General features: G+C 35.5%; 1 protein-coding gene across 1 annotated transcript in view; it reads right to left on the reverse strand.

The window, feature by feature from the left end:
- Positions 1–19410, reverse strand: part of etf1a (eukaryotic translation termination factor 1a) — a 112398-nt gene that overhangs the window by 18577 nt on the left and 74411 nt on the right. The gene's annotated exons all lie outside the window — the stretch shown is intronic.

The raw sequence follows: 19410 nt of genomic DNA on the forward strand, positions 1-19410 counted from the left end.
AAATTACACAATGCAAAATAGTGCCTGGAATGCAAATACAATCAGCTATTGGTCCATACTACTGACCCTGACGCAATGAAAAGTTATAATGTAAAAACGTGGGTCACTTCAGCAGCAGTATCGACAATAATTTATACATTAATTGTAATAATGAAATAATAAAAAAATATAGTTTATTAGTTTTAGACCTTTATCTAGCATAACGTTCGGACCGCTAAATGCCATGCGCTACGTCATTACGTCATTCTGATACGTCTGTTGACGCGTAAGCGGAAATGCGCTAAATTTAAATTCGAAGGGGTTTCGGGAAATGTAGTCGTGTTTAGTTTTGACGGTGGGACTTGCAGAAATGTTTGTTTATTCTTTTTAAAAAAAGATTATATATATATATAATTTTATTTAATTATCAAATATTTTACAAATATTTTAATTCAAAATGGTTGAGAAATGTATAATTTCTTGTATATAAGGTGACTGCATAAGCAGTTGGTTGTATACTCGCTGCCACCATAAGAGGGCGCCATCACACAGATTCTGAAATTTAACATGGTTGTATTTAAAGGGATAGTTCACCCCAAAATTAATATTTTGTTATCATTTACTTACTCTCATGTTGTTACAAACCTGTTTAGATTTCTTTGTTCTGATAAACACGAAGGAAGATATTTTGAGGAATGTTTGTCATCCAATTGTTCTTGAACCCTATTCACTTAGTAGGTCTATTTTTCCTACTTTGGAAGTGACAGAATTTTCATTTTTGGGAGAACTATCCCTTTAATATCTTCAAATTCAGTACAATGATCAATTGATTTATTTGTATACTGCCATTACATGAGCAAAGAACAAAATAATGATTATATTAAAAAATCAATAAATAAGTAAATAAATACATATAAATTCAAACAATATTGCATGAAGACATGTCTGTGTCTCTCTCTCTCTAAGTGTTTAGGGCTTCTTCTCTTTTTGCAATAAACTTCCTGCTGAAACTGGCTGTGATAATAAGGATCATAATATGATAATCACAGTAATTCACACTCATACTCATCTAAACAGCACGAGACCTGATGTCCCTCACACCTGCTGATGCGCTGGTTATTTCGGGAAAGGTGGATGTGTCTCTCGCAGGGGTGTGGGGACGCTCGCTCGCTTCTGATGATAGTCAGGTCAGCTTATGAGCAGAGTTACCACCAGAGAAGGCAGATGGTCAGAGAGCCCGTGAATCATTATCACTGCAGCTACTGCGCATGTGTGAACCAGTCACTACAAAACTAAGATAATATTCATGTTGTTTTAACTTTACCCCCTGGTTTCACAGATAAGACTTAAAACTAGTCCTAGACTAAGACACATGTTTGAGCTGTCTCAACTAAAAAAACTGTACTGACAGATCTTAAAATATGCAAGTGTCGTTGATTTGTCTCAAGATACAGAATCAGTAACGTATTTTATTTTCTAAGTCCTGGCTTCAGTTAAGCATTGTCTGTAAAACCAGGCCTAGATCTAATTAAGCTTCAATGTTTTAGCCTTGAAACAGATTTAATCATCATTTTAATAAAGCACCATTGGAGGTCAAAGCTGGGCTTGCTTTGTATGTCTGTCCATATGTTGGAGGACTGGGCTACTTGTCACACTTTTTTTTCAGGTTCAGGGTTGGTTAATTATTGATGGTTGGTTTGTGTGTACACTTATGATTTTTTTACTTTCAATTCATATTTGCCCATGAAAAGATTCAGTTCATTTAGAAATGTTGACCTTTCATTACAGTCTATAAGTGAACTTATCATTATAGAATTGTAAGCTTGTCTGTTCATTAAACTATTAATTAAACAATTACACGTATTTACCCTTTCTCTTTTAAAGCAAAGGTTGTTGTGGGCAATATTTACCTATAAAGGAAGCACACACAAAAGACATATATTGTAAGATCGGGTAAACTATGATTATTATCCACACATTAAATCTGTGCTGTTCACATAATTTCACTCATCACACCTGTTGCCACAGTTGTATTTATATGGTCTCAATGTTGACCAATATTTTGAAAATTCACATAAGCATAGTAAATTAAATCAGCACGCAAATTAAGCATCTTGTTGTGTGTGTTTGGTGTCTCTGCGAACAGTGCACATCACAATCATACAGTAGGAAATAAAGCAGTTTGTGTCTCAACCGCCTGCAGGTGTATTTCTGTGATACACTTCTGAGAGATTCTGTTAATGGTCTGTTTGGAGAAGAGCCACACGTTCTGAATGAACACCTGTTTTGTTTGAAATTAACCTTTAGTGGTCTCTCGTGTTTCTCCTTTAGTCCAAGTCTATGATTTTTTTGCCTGTGGCAGCCGGTGACTTCTTTTTTCGAGGGCGAAGTTCATCCCAACATGTATGTAGCCCGTCATGTGTGTGGTTTGTGATTTCAAGGTATGTGTTTGGCGCGTCGAGTGAACCTATGTGCATCATGTGTCTTGTCAAAATAAGTGCCTGCTGCAGATGCGTCTTAAGGGTTTATTATAAAAAAGACGCTTGCGTTGCCAGATACTTGCATAATCTCATGCGTAATCAAAGTTTACTGTTAAGGGAGTGTCTTGCGTGTATTTTGTGAACGTGAACGTCTCTTTTATCATAAACGGTTTTGACGTGTGTGTAGCAGGCACTTATTTTGACAAAACACATGGTTCACATGACGCAACAAACACATATTTTGAAAACACAAGCAAAACAAATATAATTTAAAGGTGAAATGTGTAATTTTTAGAAGGATCTCTTGACAGAAATGCAAAATATTAGACAAAACTATATTATCAGTGGTGTATAAAAACCTTTCATAATGAACTGTTATGTGTTTATTACCTTAGAATGAGAGGTTTTTATCTACATATACTGAGGGTCCCCTTACATGGAAGTCGCCATTTTGTGCCGCCATGTTTCTACAGAAACCCTTAATGGACAAAGTGTTTTTACTAAGTTGTCTCCGATGACATGTTTGTCCGGTGGCAGCTACCGTAGCTTCTCTATGTGATTAAAAAACGAGGGGGAAGGAGTGGACTGAGCCATTAGTTGGAATTCACCAGCACCTCACCACTAGATGTCACTAAAATTTACACACTGCACCTTTAAAACAAAGAACACAAAAACAGCATTTTTATCCTCCCTATTTCTGTCTCTAAAATTTTTAATATGAAGCATACAATTCTTTAGATATCTTTTTTGCATTTCTGTGTGGGCCCATTTCCCATCTTTGTTTTAAATATTTTTTACAATTGAAAAAGTCAAAATATTGTAGATAAAATGCACATTTTAGTTATGTCCCCAGGATTTCACTCAATTCTACTCAATATTTCCCGCCCTCTAAAGATTAAGGAATATTCCACAAGTCACATTTTCAAGAGGAAGTGACATCATCTGGATCTTCTGAAGGCCATGTGAAGATCAAAAGTTATTGCTTTCATTTTCTTTTCTGTATATTTTATAATATTGATGCTATGCCTGTGAATGTCAATCTTAATGTTCGCTCCTGTTACCTATATTATTTCTTTGATGTTATAGGCAAGGCTTTGAACCGGTTCATGAAACAAAAACGAAAACCAGAAACTTTTGATGTTTTGCAAGGAACAGAAATGAAACCAGAAACTTTCAAAAAATAGAACAGAATCTTTTATTTAAAATAATGGTAACCGGTTAATACGGTTATTTTTTTCCCAAGATTTCTGTGCAATATGACTCAATGAAGTTCACTTCTGAAATGAGAAGCTTGCCAGCAAGTAGCCTACTCAACCGTCTCTAATGCTCAATCATAAGAGTTAAATATTGTAGGCTACCAAGTATCTCAAGATGTTTGTTTTTTTAATACTAATAAGTGGTGTAACAGATCGCAGTTGATCCGTGATCCATAAAGATCACGACCCACAGTTCGGCTTGCATGCGATTCACAGATTAATATCCAAATTTAAATAGGGTAAAAATGTATCATTTGCACGTATTTTGAAGGCTTGCAAATGTTAACACTTAAGTGATTTTAAATAATTTAACCACAAAAAGACTCTAAAGTGAACAATTTTCTGTACGCACAGGCGCATATGCAGTTGAATGTGTCCGGTCCAACTCCAATCAAACGTGATTATCCCTATGGCCTTCAAAGATCAGAACTCTTGATGTATAAACTTGAGAGAGAGTTGCGCTATGTGTCTCATACTGTAGCCCATTAAAATACATTTGGTGAATAAAGCACTGAAAAACAACGTCATTTTCACTTTATGTGGAGTAATTGTTTATGATGCATCTTCTTCCCGAAGCGCCGTTTGGAATTTGTCCTCTGTCTGTGTGTGTGCGCACGTTTAAGTGCACTCAAAAGTGCATACACGGGAGAGACGCGTTTCAAAAAGCAAGCGAACAATCTTTCTGTTCTTGACAGGACACATACAAACAAAATGATATAATACCACAGTATTCTTTTTCTAATAAAAACATTTGCCTAAGTTGCTTGCCAATAAACAACATGGCATAAAATTTCCTTGTCTTAATTCATGTATGATGCTGAAACAAATGTAGGCATGTCAGAATTACAGTTATGCCGGTTACATAATGTAGCCTTTTAAATGTTTGATGACAAGATAGAGACTTAAGGAAAATGATGTAGAGTAATAATTTAAGTTTAATGTGCTAATGATCAGCCTACTTATTTGTATATCCCACAGCTGACATGGAACATTATTAACCGGTTCGGGAACTTTATTTTTTGTTCTAACCGGTTCAGGAATGTCAATTTTAGGGTTGAACCGGAAACGTTAAAATACTGTTTCTGTTTCGGAACAAACCAATTGAGAAAAAATCTGGTTCAAAGCCCTGCTAAAAAAACTCAGTCCTGTTACTTTCAGCTCTGTTACCAAAATTCCTCCATTAAGTAACTATGTTAAAAAAAATAAACCAGTTACCTTAAATTGACCAATACTCATTTTTTAAAGTAAAATATGTGTGTTATTAGATTTAGTGTTAAAAAAGATAAAAAAAAACGATTTTGAGGAGCTACAGATTCTGTGGAATGGCCCATTAGCAATACCAGCTAAGTTTAACACATGATTTATTTGTTTTGGCATTAACCAAGCTTTAAATGAGAAATCTCAAACAGCAGAATTATGACATCTGTTAAGTGGAATAACTAACCATGAAGCAGAACTGTGTTTGAAACCAACTCGATTAGCAAGCCAAATTCTTTAAAACTCTCCCTAAATATTCAGAGCATGAGCATTGACTCTTATCTTGTTTGTTCTTCCTTTCTCATTTCATTGGATATTATGGTGCCGTTACCGAGGACTGTTGGTCTCTGATGCGGCCAAGTCAGAACTCCGGCCAACAGATTTGTTCCAAATGGAAACTTGGTACGAGACGACTCCATGAGGAATGATAGATCGCTGTAGCGGAGACGAGAAAGCTTTCAGGCCCTGCCAGCATCAACTGGCTGAGAGGATGCTGGGTAATGGGCAAAATCTGGAAACTTGCTGATTTGCTTCAGGTATGGAAATCACTCTCTCTCACACACACAGATGACCTGATTTACTCCCCCCAGTATGCAAAAAAATCCCCTGATGCAGCAGTTTTTGTGACACATTTGTCTTTGATAGACATCTGGCCCAACAGACACAGCAATCCACCATCAACCACTGCAGCATCACACCCACACTTACGCAAACACAGGACTAAGACAGAGAACCACACACACACGGCACAGATCAGTGAATATCCCACTGTTGTCATTTTAATGCTTGTTATCAGAAATAAACTACTTAAAAATTACTTTGATGTTATTGATTCTTAGCCAAATTACGTTTGTTCTACGAAAGCCGTTTGTTAATGTTGTTACTGCTGAAACCATCTTTAGAAAAGATTTGTCTGCCTAAATTGTGGCAGAGACTGCTATGCACGAATAGGACTACTGAGCCACTCCAGATGTTGCCAACAACAAAAATAATTGACTGAAAATAAAGGCGCAGCCATTGTCTTTCGAGGCAGAAGGGGCCTACACGATTTAATCATTATATGAACGAATACCATTCAGAAAATTTGATCTTAGTTAATGGAAGTTAATATAACCTCTAAACTATCGGTATCGGCAGATATCAATCTCAATAATCGGCTATCGTGGAAAAAATGTCATATCAGTGCAGTTCTAGTTCAATCCCATAAAATAAACATATTCATAGAAAAATATGCATTGTATGCACCAGTGGCGGCCGGTGACTTCTTTTTTCGAGGGTGCACGATGCGAAGTTTGTCACAAAATGTATATAGCCCGTCGTGTGGGGTTCGTAATTTCAAAATATGTGTTCTGTGCGTCAAGTGATCCTATATGCATCACGTGTCTTGTTAAAATAAGTGCCTGCTGCATATGCATCTAAAGCAGTGGTTCCCAACCTTTTACCTTGGGGCCCCCCCCATGTACATATTTAACAATCCGAGACCCATATATATATAAAAATTATTAATGCTATGCACATAAACACCCACACACTATATATATTAACTAAATAAAAAGTATTTAATGACATTTTATTACATGAATACACAGGAAATGTTCCTTTCAACTTCAAATGTTTCCTTTTAGCCTAATATTTTAATTTTTACACAACTAGTATAACGCAGTTGTTTATCTTTTTTGGATTTTGTGTATGAACATAGAATACTGAATGTTTCCTTTTGATTTTGCCGTTACGAAGACAATAAGCACATGATTGAACAAGTGATGTGTGCGAGCAAAATTTAAATAATTATTTGATATAAGATATCAAGATATTTTTTGACTATCTTGGCATTGTAAGCATATGATTTTTGAAAAACTTTAAAAAATATATATTTTTATATAAAACTATTAGTGGAACATTTTATGCATCTTTATTCACCTCAAAGCATATCTGCTCCCGCGCACCCCATGTGAACTCTGGCGGACCCCAGGTTGGGAACCACTGATCTAAAGGGTTTATGATAAAAGAGTCGCTCACGTTTGCCAGATACTCGCAAAATTTCATGATTAATCAGAGTTTACTGTTAAGGGAGTGTCTTGCGTGAATTTTGTGAACGTGAGCGTCTCTTTTATCATAAACGATTTTGACAAAACACTTGATGCACATGGTTTACACACACACTGCAAAAAATGATTTTCAAGAAAAAAAAATCTAGTATTTTTATTTTCAGTAAAAATATCTAAAAATTCTTAAATTAAGATGCTTTTTCTTGATTAGCAAAATGACCCAAGAAACTAAGTTTAGTTTTTAGACCAAAAATATCAAATTTAAGATTAATTACAAGCATAATACATAAAACAAGCAAAAAAAAAAAAATAATCTGCCAATGGGGTAAGCAAAAAAATCTTTAACATTTTTCTCTGAAACACTAAATTCAGGAAAAATTCAAGAAAAATTTGCTAACCCCATTGGCAGATTTTTTTGCTTGTTTTATTTACAAAATCACTTAAATTTAATATTTTTGGTCTAAAAACTAGACTTATTTTCTTGGGTCGTTTTGCTCATCAAGAAAAAGCATCTTCATTTAAAGGTGCAGTGTGTAATTTTTAGGAGGATCTCTCTTTTGACAGAAATGCAAAATAATATACAAAACTATATTATCAGGGGTGTATAAAGTAAAGACCTTTCATAATGAACCGTTATGTTTTTATTACCACAGAATGAGACGTTTTTATTAGTGCTGGGCAAAGATTAATCGCGATTAATCGCATACAAAATAAAAGTGATTTTTGGCATAATATATGAGTATGTGCTGTGTGTAATTATTATGTATAAATAAATACACACACATTCATGTATGTATTTAAGAAACATTTACATGTTTATATATATTTATTTCTATTTTTATATATTCTATATTAAATATAAATGTAAAAAATTTATATATAAGTAAAACAATTCTGAAATGAATATATGAATGTGTGTGTGGTTAAATAATAATTAGACACAGTACACGCACATATATTATGACAAAAATCACTTTTATTTTGTATGCGATTAATCGCGATTAATCTTTGCCCAGCACTAGTTATTATCTACATACCAAGGGTCCCCTTACATGGAAGTCGCCATTTTGTGCCACCATGTTTCTTACAGGAGCCCTTAATGGAGAAACTTTTTTACTAAGTTGTCTCTGAAGATGACATGTTTGTCTAGTGGTGGCTACCATAGCTTCTCTATGCATTTCAAAAATGAGGGGTGGGCAGTGAACGGAGCCATTGGTTGCAATTCGCAAACGCACCACTAGATACCGCAAAAATTTACACACTGCACCTATAAGAATTTTTTGATCTTTTTACTGAAAACAAGACAAAAATAATACAAAATGTATTTCTTGAAAATAATTTTTTGCAGTGCATGATGCAACAAACACATATTTTGAAAACACAAGCATCACACGACACTCCGAACACATATTTTGAATTTGCGCCCCTCAGATGAGCAGTAACGAGCCGCCACTGGTATGCACTGTAAGTTGTTTTGAATAAAAGCATGAATGTACATTTTCTAAATTAAATATATGACCCTGCACTGCAAAAAATGATTTTCAAGAAAAAATTTTCTTAGTATTTATGTCTTGTTTTCAGTAAAAATATCAAAAAATTCTTAAATTAAGATGCTTTATCTTAATAAGCAAAACAACCCAAGAAAATAAGTCTACTTTTTAGAACAAAATATCAAATTTAAGTGATTTTGTGCATAAAACAAGCAAAAAAATCTGCCAATGGTGTAAGCAAATTTTTCTTGAATTTATTGTTTAAGAAAAATGTTTAATATTTTTAAGGCAGATTTTTTTACTTGTTTATGCACAAAATCACTTCAATTTTATATTTTTGGTCTAAAAACGAGACTTATTTTCTTGGGTCGTTCAAGAAAAAGCTTCTTAATTTAAGAATTTTTAGATTTTTTTACTGAAAACGAGACAAAAATACTAAGTTTCTTTTTTCTTGAAAATCATTTTTTGCAGTGTGTGTGTGTGAAATCTACGCTAAAGTCTTATAATCTAATGATAGGATTTGCAGCATCAAAGTTTGATTTCACACTGATTTTAATCTTTGACATGACCTTACTTAGTCAATATCAAAATAGCAAGGTTATTTTCCACAGAATGTTCTTTACATTCTGTAAGATGATTATATAACAAAACAGTAAATCACAAAACATGACTTTAGCTGAGCTTTCAAAGACTTTACTAAAACACACCTGCAGTTCTTCAGTGTCAGTTCAGATGTTGTTGTTGTTTGTCGCTCTGGTTCATCTCCTCAGGGTGAATGTGTTCCTGCTGAAGGTTACTTTAGGGGTGACAGGTGACATCCTCTAAGGTTCTTCCTCGCTATACGCCAACAAAAGCCCTCAGGAGACTCGGTGACATCCACATAACTCAATAAAACTTCAACTCCTCAGGAGAAATAGACTGAGACATTTACTCTTCCACCACGTCTCTGACAGAGAAGCTTCACATTTTAATCCCACACAGCATCAGCTGCCGTGCGTATCTGTCATGTTACAAACGCTGTGCTCTGAAGTGGTCTGCGGTGCATTAACTGCACTGACAGGCTGTGGCGAGTCCTCTCTGCTTAAGGGTTTAAGAGAAGATCTCAGGAATCTGACAATACAGACACTGGGAACAGAACTGTGAGACAACAAGTCCCAACTGATGTGTGACCCTTGACCATATAACCAATCATAAGTCGCACGGGTATATTTGTACTTTAGCAATAGCTAACAATACATTGTACAGTCAAAAGTTATTTTCTTTTATGCCAAAAATCAATAGTATATTAAGTAAAGATCATGTCCCATGAAGATATTTTGTCGTAAGTGTATCAAAACCACTGATCTATATAAATGACTGGATTGCGCATGACGTCACAACTGTGAAGCCACCGCGCCGCCATGTTGGTATACCCAAACATTCCATTAAATCAATGGACGCGATCAGATTTTAATGATAAAACATCACTTTACCAGTCTTCGTTTTTATATCTTAAGTTACCCTGTACATTATTACAACACAAACGTCCTAAGCATGTACATAGTTATTTACTGTAAGTTGTACATTTTAGTTTTTAATCAGTTATTATACATTCATCTTCATTACTGTATAAGATCAGCAGACAGACCGCAGCATATTTAGTATTAATGACAAACGTGCTTATTCTGAAATCTAAATAAATAATCATACTTTGTACCGTATGTGCATGCAATAATTTGCTGGTTTTATGTATAAGTTTTATATACAAGTTACCCAAACTTATTAAGAGAAATAACGCTTACCGTGTAGCTGAATGTCAAACAAAAATTTATTTATACCCGTGTCATTAACAGAATGCAGCAGACGCACTCACCTTAACGGTTTTTTATAAATCCATTTTCCTGCCCGATTAAAGCATAAAAATTGCAAATAACACCAGAATTAACAGTTAATTTACGTACACATATCCTTAAAATAATCTTGCGTGACTGATACGCTGTAAAGCGGGTGAATTTAAAACATGATTTTGAATGGAAGTCAATGACGCCGTCTGCCGGTTGGGTATAGATGGCGGCTCGAACTCTGCGCTGGCTTCACCTCACGCTGTTACGTTAAGCGTTCTATGCGCAATCCAGTCATTTATATAGATCAGTGATCAAAACTTTATTTTTGTGAGTGGATGCAGTTGCTAAGGACTTTATTTGGACAACTTTAAAGTAGATTTTCTCAAAATGATTTCTTCAAATAGTTGTATCTTGGCCAAATATCGTCCTATCCTAACAAACCATACATCAATAGAAGGCTTATTTATTTTAATGTATTAATCTCAATTTTAAAAACTGATTCTTGTGACTGCTTTTGTGCTCCAAGGTCACAAATATAACAAACTAATAATTGATTCAAATACATTTAAAATCCATACAGACAATGAATTGAATGCAGCTCTTCAATGATTTACTTAACTAAATTATATACATTTTGTTGTGGAGCCTAAAAGCCATCTATGCACTGTAAAAAAATGCAGCATAAAGTTAAAACAACTTGGTTTTGCAAGTTTTGACCTGTGAATATTTGATATAACTTAAAAAATTAAGTTAAACAACTTCAACCAGTTTTCATGAGTTAAAGTACACTCTAAAAAATGATGCGTTGGATTTACTGAAATTTATAAAACGGTTAGTTCCAATCCTTGTTTCTGATTGGTCAATAGGTGTGCTTTATTCACAATAAAACACTGCTATGACCGCTTCACCCAACGGTTAATATCACTGCGACCTAAGCAACACCCTTAGCAACACATAAACATATAATGAAACAAAGTCTGAGAACAGTTTGTTGTTTTTATTTGAGCTTTCATGTTGTTGTTTGCAGTCAGGGACTATTTTTCTCTAGCGAAAGGAATGCTTTTATTGATTTAACTTCATGAAAGTTGCACTAATATTTTTTTTACTTTAATATTGTGTGGTAATCGTTTTATAAAAGCAATAAGGTACTCGAGGCAAGTGCTGTATCGTGAATAAGTAACGGCTGAAGGGGTTGCAGGCACTCCGCTTCGCGTCGTGCCTAACAATGCCCTTCAGCCGTTACTTATTCACGATACAGCACAGCCTCTCGTACCTTATTGCTTACATATATGTACCATTTTTGCATCACACTTTTTAAGTAATCCCAACTAGGATAATTTTACTAAAAATGTATGTACTTATATTTTTAAGTAAAGAATGTTACATGAACTCAAATATTTTAGTTCATATAACACATATTTTCTTGTTAATTTTAAGTAAAGTTATTCCAAGTTGGGATTACTTAAAAAGTATGATGCAAAAATGGTGCATATATATTTTAAGTAAATCCAACAAATTTTTTTTCAACACAATTCAGCTAACCTGCATGTTTTGGACTGTGGAAGTGTACACAGAAAGGTCTCCTGAACATTTTTTTTGTGACTTAGCTCTTGCTAGAAGCAGAGACCTTTTTTTGCTGTAAGGTAACAATGATGCGCGCTAGCACACTGTGCCGTCTTCTACACTAAACACACACTTCTCAATCATGGTAACAATGAACAAACATCATTCTTTCAAAATAACTCTAAATACAACATATAACTACACTCTAAAAAAACAAACGGTGCTATATAGAACCAAAACTGTTGCTTTGGATCGTAATCATAGAAGAACCGTTTTTAGTGCCATATAGCACCGGTGAAGCACCAGTGAAGCACCTGTGTAGAACCATATAGGGGCCATATAGAACCACTATAGCACCAAATATGGTTCTACATAGCACTATATGGTTCTACACAGGTGCTTTACCGGTGCTTCACCGGTGCTATATGGCACTAAAAACGGTTCTTCTATGATTACGAGCAAAGAACCACTTTTGGTGCTATTATAGCACCGTTTGTTTTTAGAGTGTAACATTAACAACATATCAACATAAATAAAGCCATCAAACATTAAAACAGTCATCTTTTTTAGTAAATATTAACCAAAGAAGTGAACATTTCGCAATGCATGCTGGGAACCATTCCAACCATTGTTTTTTTAAATTGCTTGTTCCGATTACTCAATTTGGCAAGTTGGGTAAATGTCCAGTAAACGTCCACATCTACGTCCAGTAAACAAAATAATATTTATTAGCTGGATGATTATGCTTATTTCGTTCAGTGAACACAAAATAATGAATTGACGCCTTTCAACAAGAAAAACTTTGTTACTTAATTATCTTTGTTAAAAGAACATTTTGAAGTTGGATTTTTTTACAGTGCATGTGGTTCACAAAATGGCTACAACAGATGTCAGAATTTTTGGCTGGAAAGGCATCATGGGAAACCTACATATCACATGGCTCTATAGTTGCTTAAAATGTTATGCTATAGATTTACTTAATTTTGATGCAATTGTTATAGTAGTTGGCATGTTTTATCATTTTATTTTTGCATACATTTAAATTCACCTGGTAACTTACATTTTTTTGTTACACATACTAAATTTGTTTAGTAGAGATTGAAAAGTTATAAATACCAAATCTTTTGTGTTTAATCTAATTACTTTAATAAGTAATGCTTGTTTAGTCAACTAATTGTTTTTTAGAGTGTAACATAAAAATATATGTTGATTTGACCATAATATTTTTACAGTGTGGGGTATACCTGTCCTAAAAGCATAAAAAATCTATATAAAGACAAAAAGCCTATTTGCTTTTTATCTTACAAAGCTTTAAGTTTGGCATACTTGCTTTTATTTAAAGAAAAGTAGGAATAATGCAGTTTGATGAATTCAAAAGAGGCAAATCATAAGATTTTTCATCTTTGACATTATTTATCATTGAGGCAGAAGTGTGTGTGTGTGTGTTTCTCTCCTGATGTTGTAATTTATGTGATGATTTCTTTCACAGCTGTACAACTTTCTGAAAAATTAAGTGAATTAATGAAGAATTCAAGAGTGTCAGTGTTATAAATGTAAATTTTATAGAAAGGCTGCCCAGAACATGGATTCAGATCCACCGTCAGTACACTGCTAATCTATTGTGTGTGTGTGTGTGTGTGTGTGTGTGTGTGTGTGTGATTCTGTGTGATCCACACAGTGAAGGTCAAATAGGAGGGAACCCTGGAGTTCAAATGTTTTTACTTGACTGACAGGCAGAATGTTGTTATTCAGCTCGTTGTCATCAGCTTGTCCTCCAGTTGCTCGTGAAATACATCTAAACTCACCTGCAGGCATTAAACCTCATCTCCTCACAATCCACTTCTCAATATGATTAAGTGGGGACTAGTTAGTGGAGATCAGTTAGGGGCCATTCACATAACATCGGGTCTCATTCACTAATAACTGCGTAAGTTGTTCTCATTTATATGCACATTTGAACTTTCAGGGTTCCCACACCTTAACTAACTGCAAATTCAAGGACCTTTCAAGGACTTTTCAGGTCCAATACCCTCAAATTCTAGGACTAAATGTGGGGACAAATTTAAAGTGAGAGCAAGATTACATTGTCTTACCTTTTAAGATACATTGTTACAGTTCCCTTTTGAGGGAACTTGCGCTGCGACACTTCGGCGACACTTTTGGGGTTAAGTGTGTCTGAATGTGTATATCAAATTCAACCAATGGTGAGGCTTAACGACAAAGACAGGGTGACGCGGGAGCCAGGAAGTATATCGCTATCGGAAATATTGCCAAAGACAGCATTACAGGGATGCAGGAAGTATGAGGGAGACGCAGCGTCTCGTTCCCTTCTCAGGGAACAACAGTTACATACGTTACCCGAGATGTTTTCATGTGTCAAACACAACTATGCAAAAAAGCATTTTGGTATGAATCAACATTCACATACAGATGATATAAGCATTTAAAGTGAACAGTTTAGCACTGTCTAGAATTTTTATGATATCCTACACTACACAGGGAAAAATATGGATTTTTTTCCAAAAAACTTTTTGCACAAAATAGATTCAAGCACATTCAATGAACTGTATCTATGTATATTTTCAAAAAGTTACCAGGGCCTTGAATTTTCCCCCAGATTCACAAACTTACAAGGACCCGTGGGAACCCTGAATTTTAATGAAAACATTCCACCTAATTCGCGTACGCACATGAATTTGTTCTTATAGGCCTTGTTCTTACTTCAGTAAATTTGTGTTTTGAATAAGCAGCCGCATGCACAAGGTTGGTAATTTGCACGACCAAACCAGCTCCATATAAGGGCATTCCGCAATGTCCACAGAAAATTTTAGAGCACTTTGTCACATGATACATTTCTGTTTTAAAAAAATAGATAATGTATATAATATTATATAATTCAGAAAATATAATGTAAATATTATATATCAACATTATCATATACATTATAACTGTAGCCTAGTTTTGATTATAGCGTAGGCCAAGGTAATTATTGCGTAAGTGTGGTATAAGTTGCTCATGAATTTTTTTCGTACAATTATTTTTTTTTACGAGTACGAAACTATTTGAAGAATAATTTGTTCGCGAAAAGTCAGTACGCACATTTCACAAATTCATGCGCATGCATGCTTAGTGAATGAGACCCAAAGATTTCAACCGAGAAAACACTAAAGTTTTTTAAAAGTTGTTTATTCAACAACAGCACTTTGGGGAAAACTTTTGAAGATTTGGTTGTAAAGTTCAAAACCTTGTCATCTGCACGTAAACTACCTAACCGCGAATCTGTCATGATGGTGACATCATGTGCATGTTGTAATTCAGTCTATCCGGATGTTGCAAATGGGGGGGGGGGGGGGCTATTTCATGCATTCTGAGTTACTAACACAGTTAAAGAGTATTTCTGGGACAAACTCACACCTCTTCTTTCCTACAAGTTTCTATGTTTTTCAAACATGGATACCCATTACATATCAGTGACCCCATATTTCTTTTATGGGCACTTCCCAATTGATGAGGTAAGTGATGAGGTAAGGAATACTGTATCCGGGTCCAAACCTCCACTCATTTCAATAGAGGATATTATTTAAACAGCCAATATTGAGCAATATTTATTAATATCACGTTTTAAGCGAAAATTTTATAAACTCACAGTGTACACTGCAGTCTCCAGGTTCATGTTATACGCTTGTTAAGTCATGATGTAAGGAATACCGTTTCCAGCTCAAGCCACCAAATTTAAACAGCCATTTATGCGCACTATTTATTCATAGCACACATTTAAGCGAACTCACGTGTCTCAGGCTTCCAGAATCAAAGACAGCAATATATTAATAACGCATAAAAAATCCACGTCCATAAATCCATGTCTGGTTCATCTTGGATTTTGTTATGGAGATACAAATTAGAATCGGGTGTTTTTGGTAGTTTTTTATAATGATACGAGTGTAATATAGCTGTGATTTTTTTGTTATTTCTCTGTGACATCTGTGAGGGGTTGGACCCGGAAACGGCGCATGACGTCAGACTTAAAGGAATATTCCATTTTCTCAAAAGAAAAATCCAGATAATTCACTCACCACCACGCCATCCAAAACGTTGATGTCTTTCTATGTTCAGTTAAGAGGAAATTATGTGTTTTGAGGAAAACATTGCAGGATTTTTCTCATTTTAATGGACTTTAATAGACACCAACACTTCACACTTGACTCAACACGTAACAGTTTTTTCAACGGAGTTTCAAAGGACTATAAACGATCCCAAACGGGGCATGGGTGTCTTCTCTAGCGAAACGATTGTCATTTTTGACAAGAAAAAAAAAATGCTCTTTTAAACCACAACTTTTCGTCTAGGTCCGGTCCAGCGTGACCTAACGTAAATGCGTAGTGACGTAGGGAGGTCACGTATTACAAATATAAAACGCACATTTGCGGACCATTGTAAACAATAAACTGACACAAAGACATTAATTAGTATCAGTTGACATACAACAACGTCGGAACGGTCCTCTTTCAACACATTTGTAAACACTGGGGCGGAGTTTGCGTTCGTCTTCTGTGACCTCTTGACGTCATGACGTATTGCGTGGGGTCACCTGGCGCATCACGACCAGATCTAGACGAGAAGTTGTGCTCCAAAAGTGCATATTTGTCACTTTTCTTATCGTTTCGCTAGATAAGACACTTATGCCTCGTTTGGGATTGTTTATAGTCCTTTGAAACTCTGTTGACAAAAACTGTTACGTGTTGAGTTAAGTGTTAATTGTTGGTGTCCATCAAAGTCAACCAAAATGAGAAAAATCCTGCAATGCCCTCCCCAAAAAACACAACCTCCTCTCGACTGGAAAAAGAAAGACATCAACATCTTGGATGACATGGTGGCGAGTAAATCATCTGGATTTTTCTATTAAGAAAATTGAATATTCTTTTAACAACCGGATAGGCTTGCGTGAGTATAACCAAAACAAGAGTTTTTCTGAGGTTTAATTACACAAAATTTATAATAAATTAATGAATTTTTTAATTGACTTAAAACTGGGGCCCCCAGCATCATCTCGCGGCGCCCTGGCCCTTAGTTTGAGAACCACTATATATTTTGCTGGTAAATAAACTGTAAAAAAAAGGAAAAGTTGGTTTAACTTAAAGCGTTACTTACATCTAAAAAACTTTAAGTTTTTGCAACTTCAAATTTCACTTTAGGTGAAAAATAACTTTTCAGTAACTTTTTACGGTATTGTTTGCAAGATCACTTAATAATAGTAATAAACCTCATTGTCCGTCTAAACAAAACTGCTCAATTAATTTTCCGTCTTTATTGTTTGTATTCATCACTCTGCAGAGAATGCGTATGTTCGCCGGCTTGTATTGTTTCCTTACAAAGTAACATCACCATTTCATTGAGTAGAAGACACAAGTGACACAAGTAGCAGCATATGTTGTGTCTACCCACAATCCCCTGGGGTTTCGTACATCTCTCTTGTTTTCTGATAGTCTGAAAGGGAAAAATAGCATGTTGAAAGCAGGTATTTTAGCAGGCCAGATGGTGAAAATTCCCACACTGCCGTCTGTAAATAAACTCCACAGACGCTGTCAGCTCAAAATTGCTTTTATCGGAGGTGAGCAGCCACGAGTGAAGAGATCCCAGATCAATAAAGATTTCCGAACAAGAGGAGGCTCCTCGAATCCCACTGCAACTTTAGCAGTTAGCACCTCCTAAAGAGACACAGATAGAAGAGAGAAAGACTTGAAAGAGAGAGAGAGATGGTATGAGAACGCGAGTGGGTGACATACAGGAAGAGTGACTGACAAAATAATGGATTTCGCTGCTGGCCTAATGAATCAAAGCATATAAATCTGCTCTTCTGAAATCAATGAGTGAATAAAGCTTATCAAATGAAGACAAAAGCCCTGCGTCGACCGTGTCTTCAGGAGATCATTAGCTTTGACGGATACCCTTGCAAGAGCCAATAAAACGCAGGCGTGCGGTTCTGATGGAGCGTAGAGGGCGTGTCCACCGGCGTTATATATCTCAGACAACAATCAATACATCACCGCAGAGATCATTGATAATATTAAAGATTTGACGTTATGATAGACGCTTTGTCTTTATCTAGGTTAGACTCATATTTCACACGTTTCCACACAAGCTCACATCACAGAAAATGTCACGGGAAAAATTTCTCCAGGCAGACGTTACTCTGGAACTGAGCTTTATCTTTTAATGGGATTTAGTACCTGATTAGAAAACCGGAATCACTTTCATTCATGTCATCTTAGCTATGTAAATACCACAATTAGTGTCTTTAAATAAATTTACATGTACTCAAGGCTAAAATGGCAGAAATACAATACCAGTTTGAGGTATAACTCGTTCCCTAGAAATTCATTCCCCGGACTCTGTCCCCCCACTTCCCTCCAATTTCCAGCCCTGAATATACTGGTATGCAACCAAAGCTATACATTGTGTAGCTGAATACTTCTTGCTTATTTTTCAGTTGTCTTACACTGTAAAAAAATGCAGCAAGAAGTCAATTCAACCTACTTTTTTAAGTTTTGGCTGTGAAAAGTTGACATAACTTGTAAAATCGAGTTAAAGGCGGGGTGTATGATTTTTGAAAAACACTATTAAAAAGGAAGTCGGGCCGACTACCAAAACACACCTGTAGCCAATCAGCAGTAAAGGCCGTGTCTACTAATCAACATTGTTGCCTGGGTTGCGTATGTTTGGGGCGGGTCTATCAAATGAAGGTCCAGATTCTAATGGGGTAGGGGCGTGTTTGTTTAGGTGATTTCAAATATCAACATTGGCTTTCAGAGATCATGAACCGTGCCTTTAAATTATTGAACTTAATTTTATCCCAAAAATCCCTAGAAATTCCTGTTTTGAATAATGGCTCATCCTGTCTCCCTTGTAGTTATCACACTTTTAGTGACTTAACCCTTTCCCCGCCAGCGTTTTTAAAAAAAAGTTGCCAGCCAGCGCCAGCATTTTTCATGATTTTCATAAAACTTGAATGCCTTCTAGAAAATGTCCTTTTTAAATATATAAACATACAATGTATCAAATGAAACAACAGACCCTCTGCTTTAAAAAAAACAAAAAAGTTTCATCCTACCTTCATTAGTTCTCTTTTTATCACCTCTCAAATATGGGGAGGTTTCTTCAAAAACACCACATTTTGAGCAAAAAGCTGACTTTTTGCGTAGGACTTTTGATAGAGATCAGATTCAAAGCGATCTTTAAAACATACACCGAGTTCTTTGTCTTTCAAGTGAGGCGTTACTTCCGGGTTTAAAAGTTGCGGAAGTGCGCCACCTGGCGGAAAATAGCAATATTGCGGAAAGACGGAAATTCTCGTCATTGGCAGTGAAGCGTTTTCTTTTAATTGACGAGATAACTCGTCAATGGTGAGGAAAGAGTTAATATCAACACTATCCAGTTTCTTGGCACATCTATAGCCACCTTTTACACTGTACACGACAAATGATGGCCGATAACCTGGAAGTCATTAATTCCCTATG

This window comes from Misgurnus anguillicaudatus, chromosome 16, assembly GCF_027580225.2.
Source record: "Misgurnus anguillicaudatus chromosome 16, ASM2758022v2, whole genome shotgun sequence".
Lineage (NCBI taxonomy): Eukaryota > Metazoa > Chordata > Actinopteri > Cypriniformes > Cobitidae > Misgurnus > Misgurnus anguillicaudatus.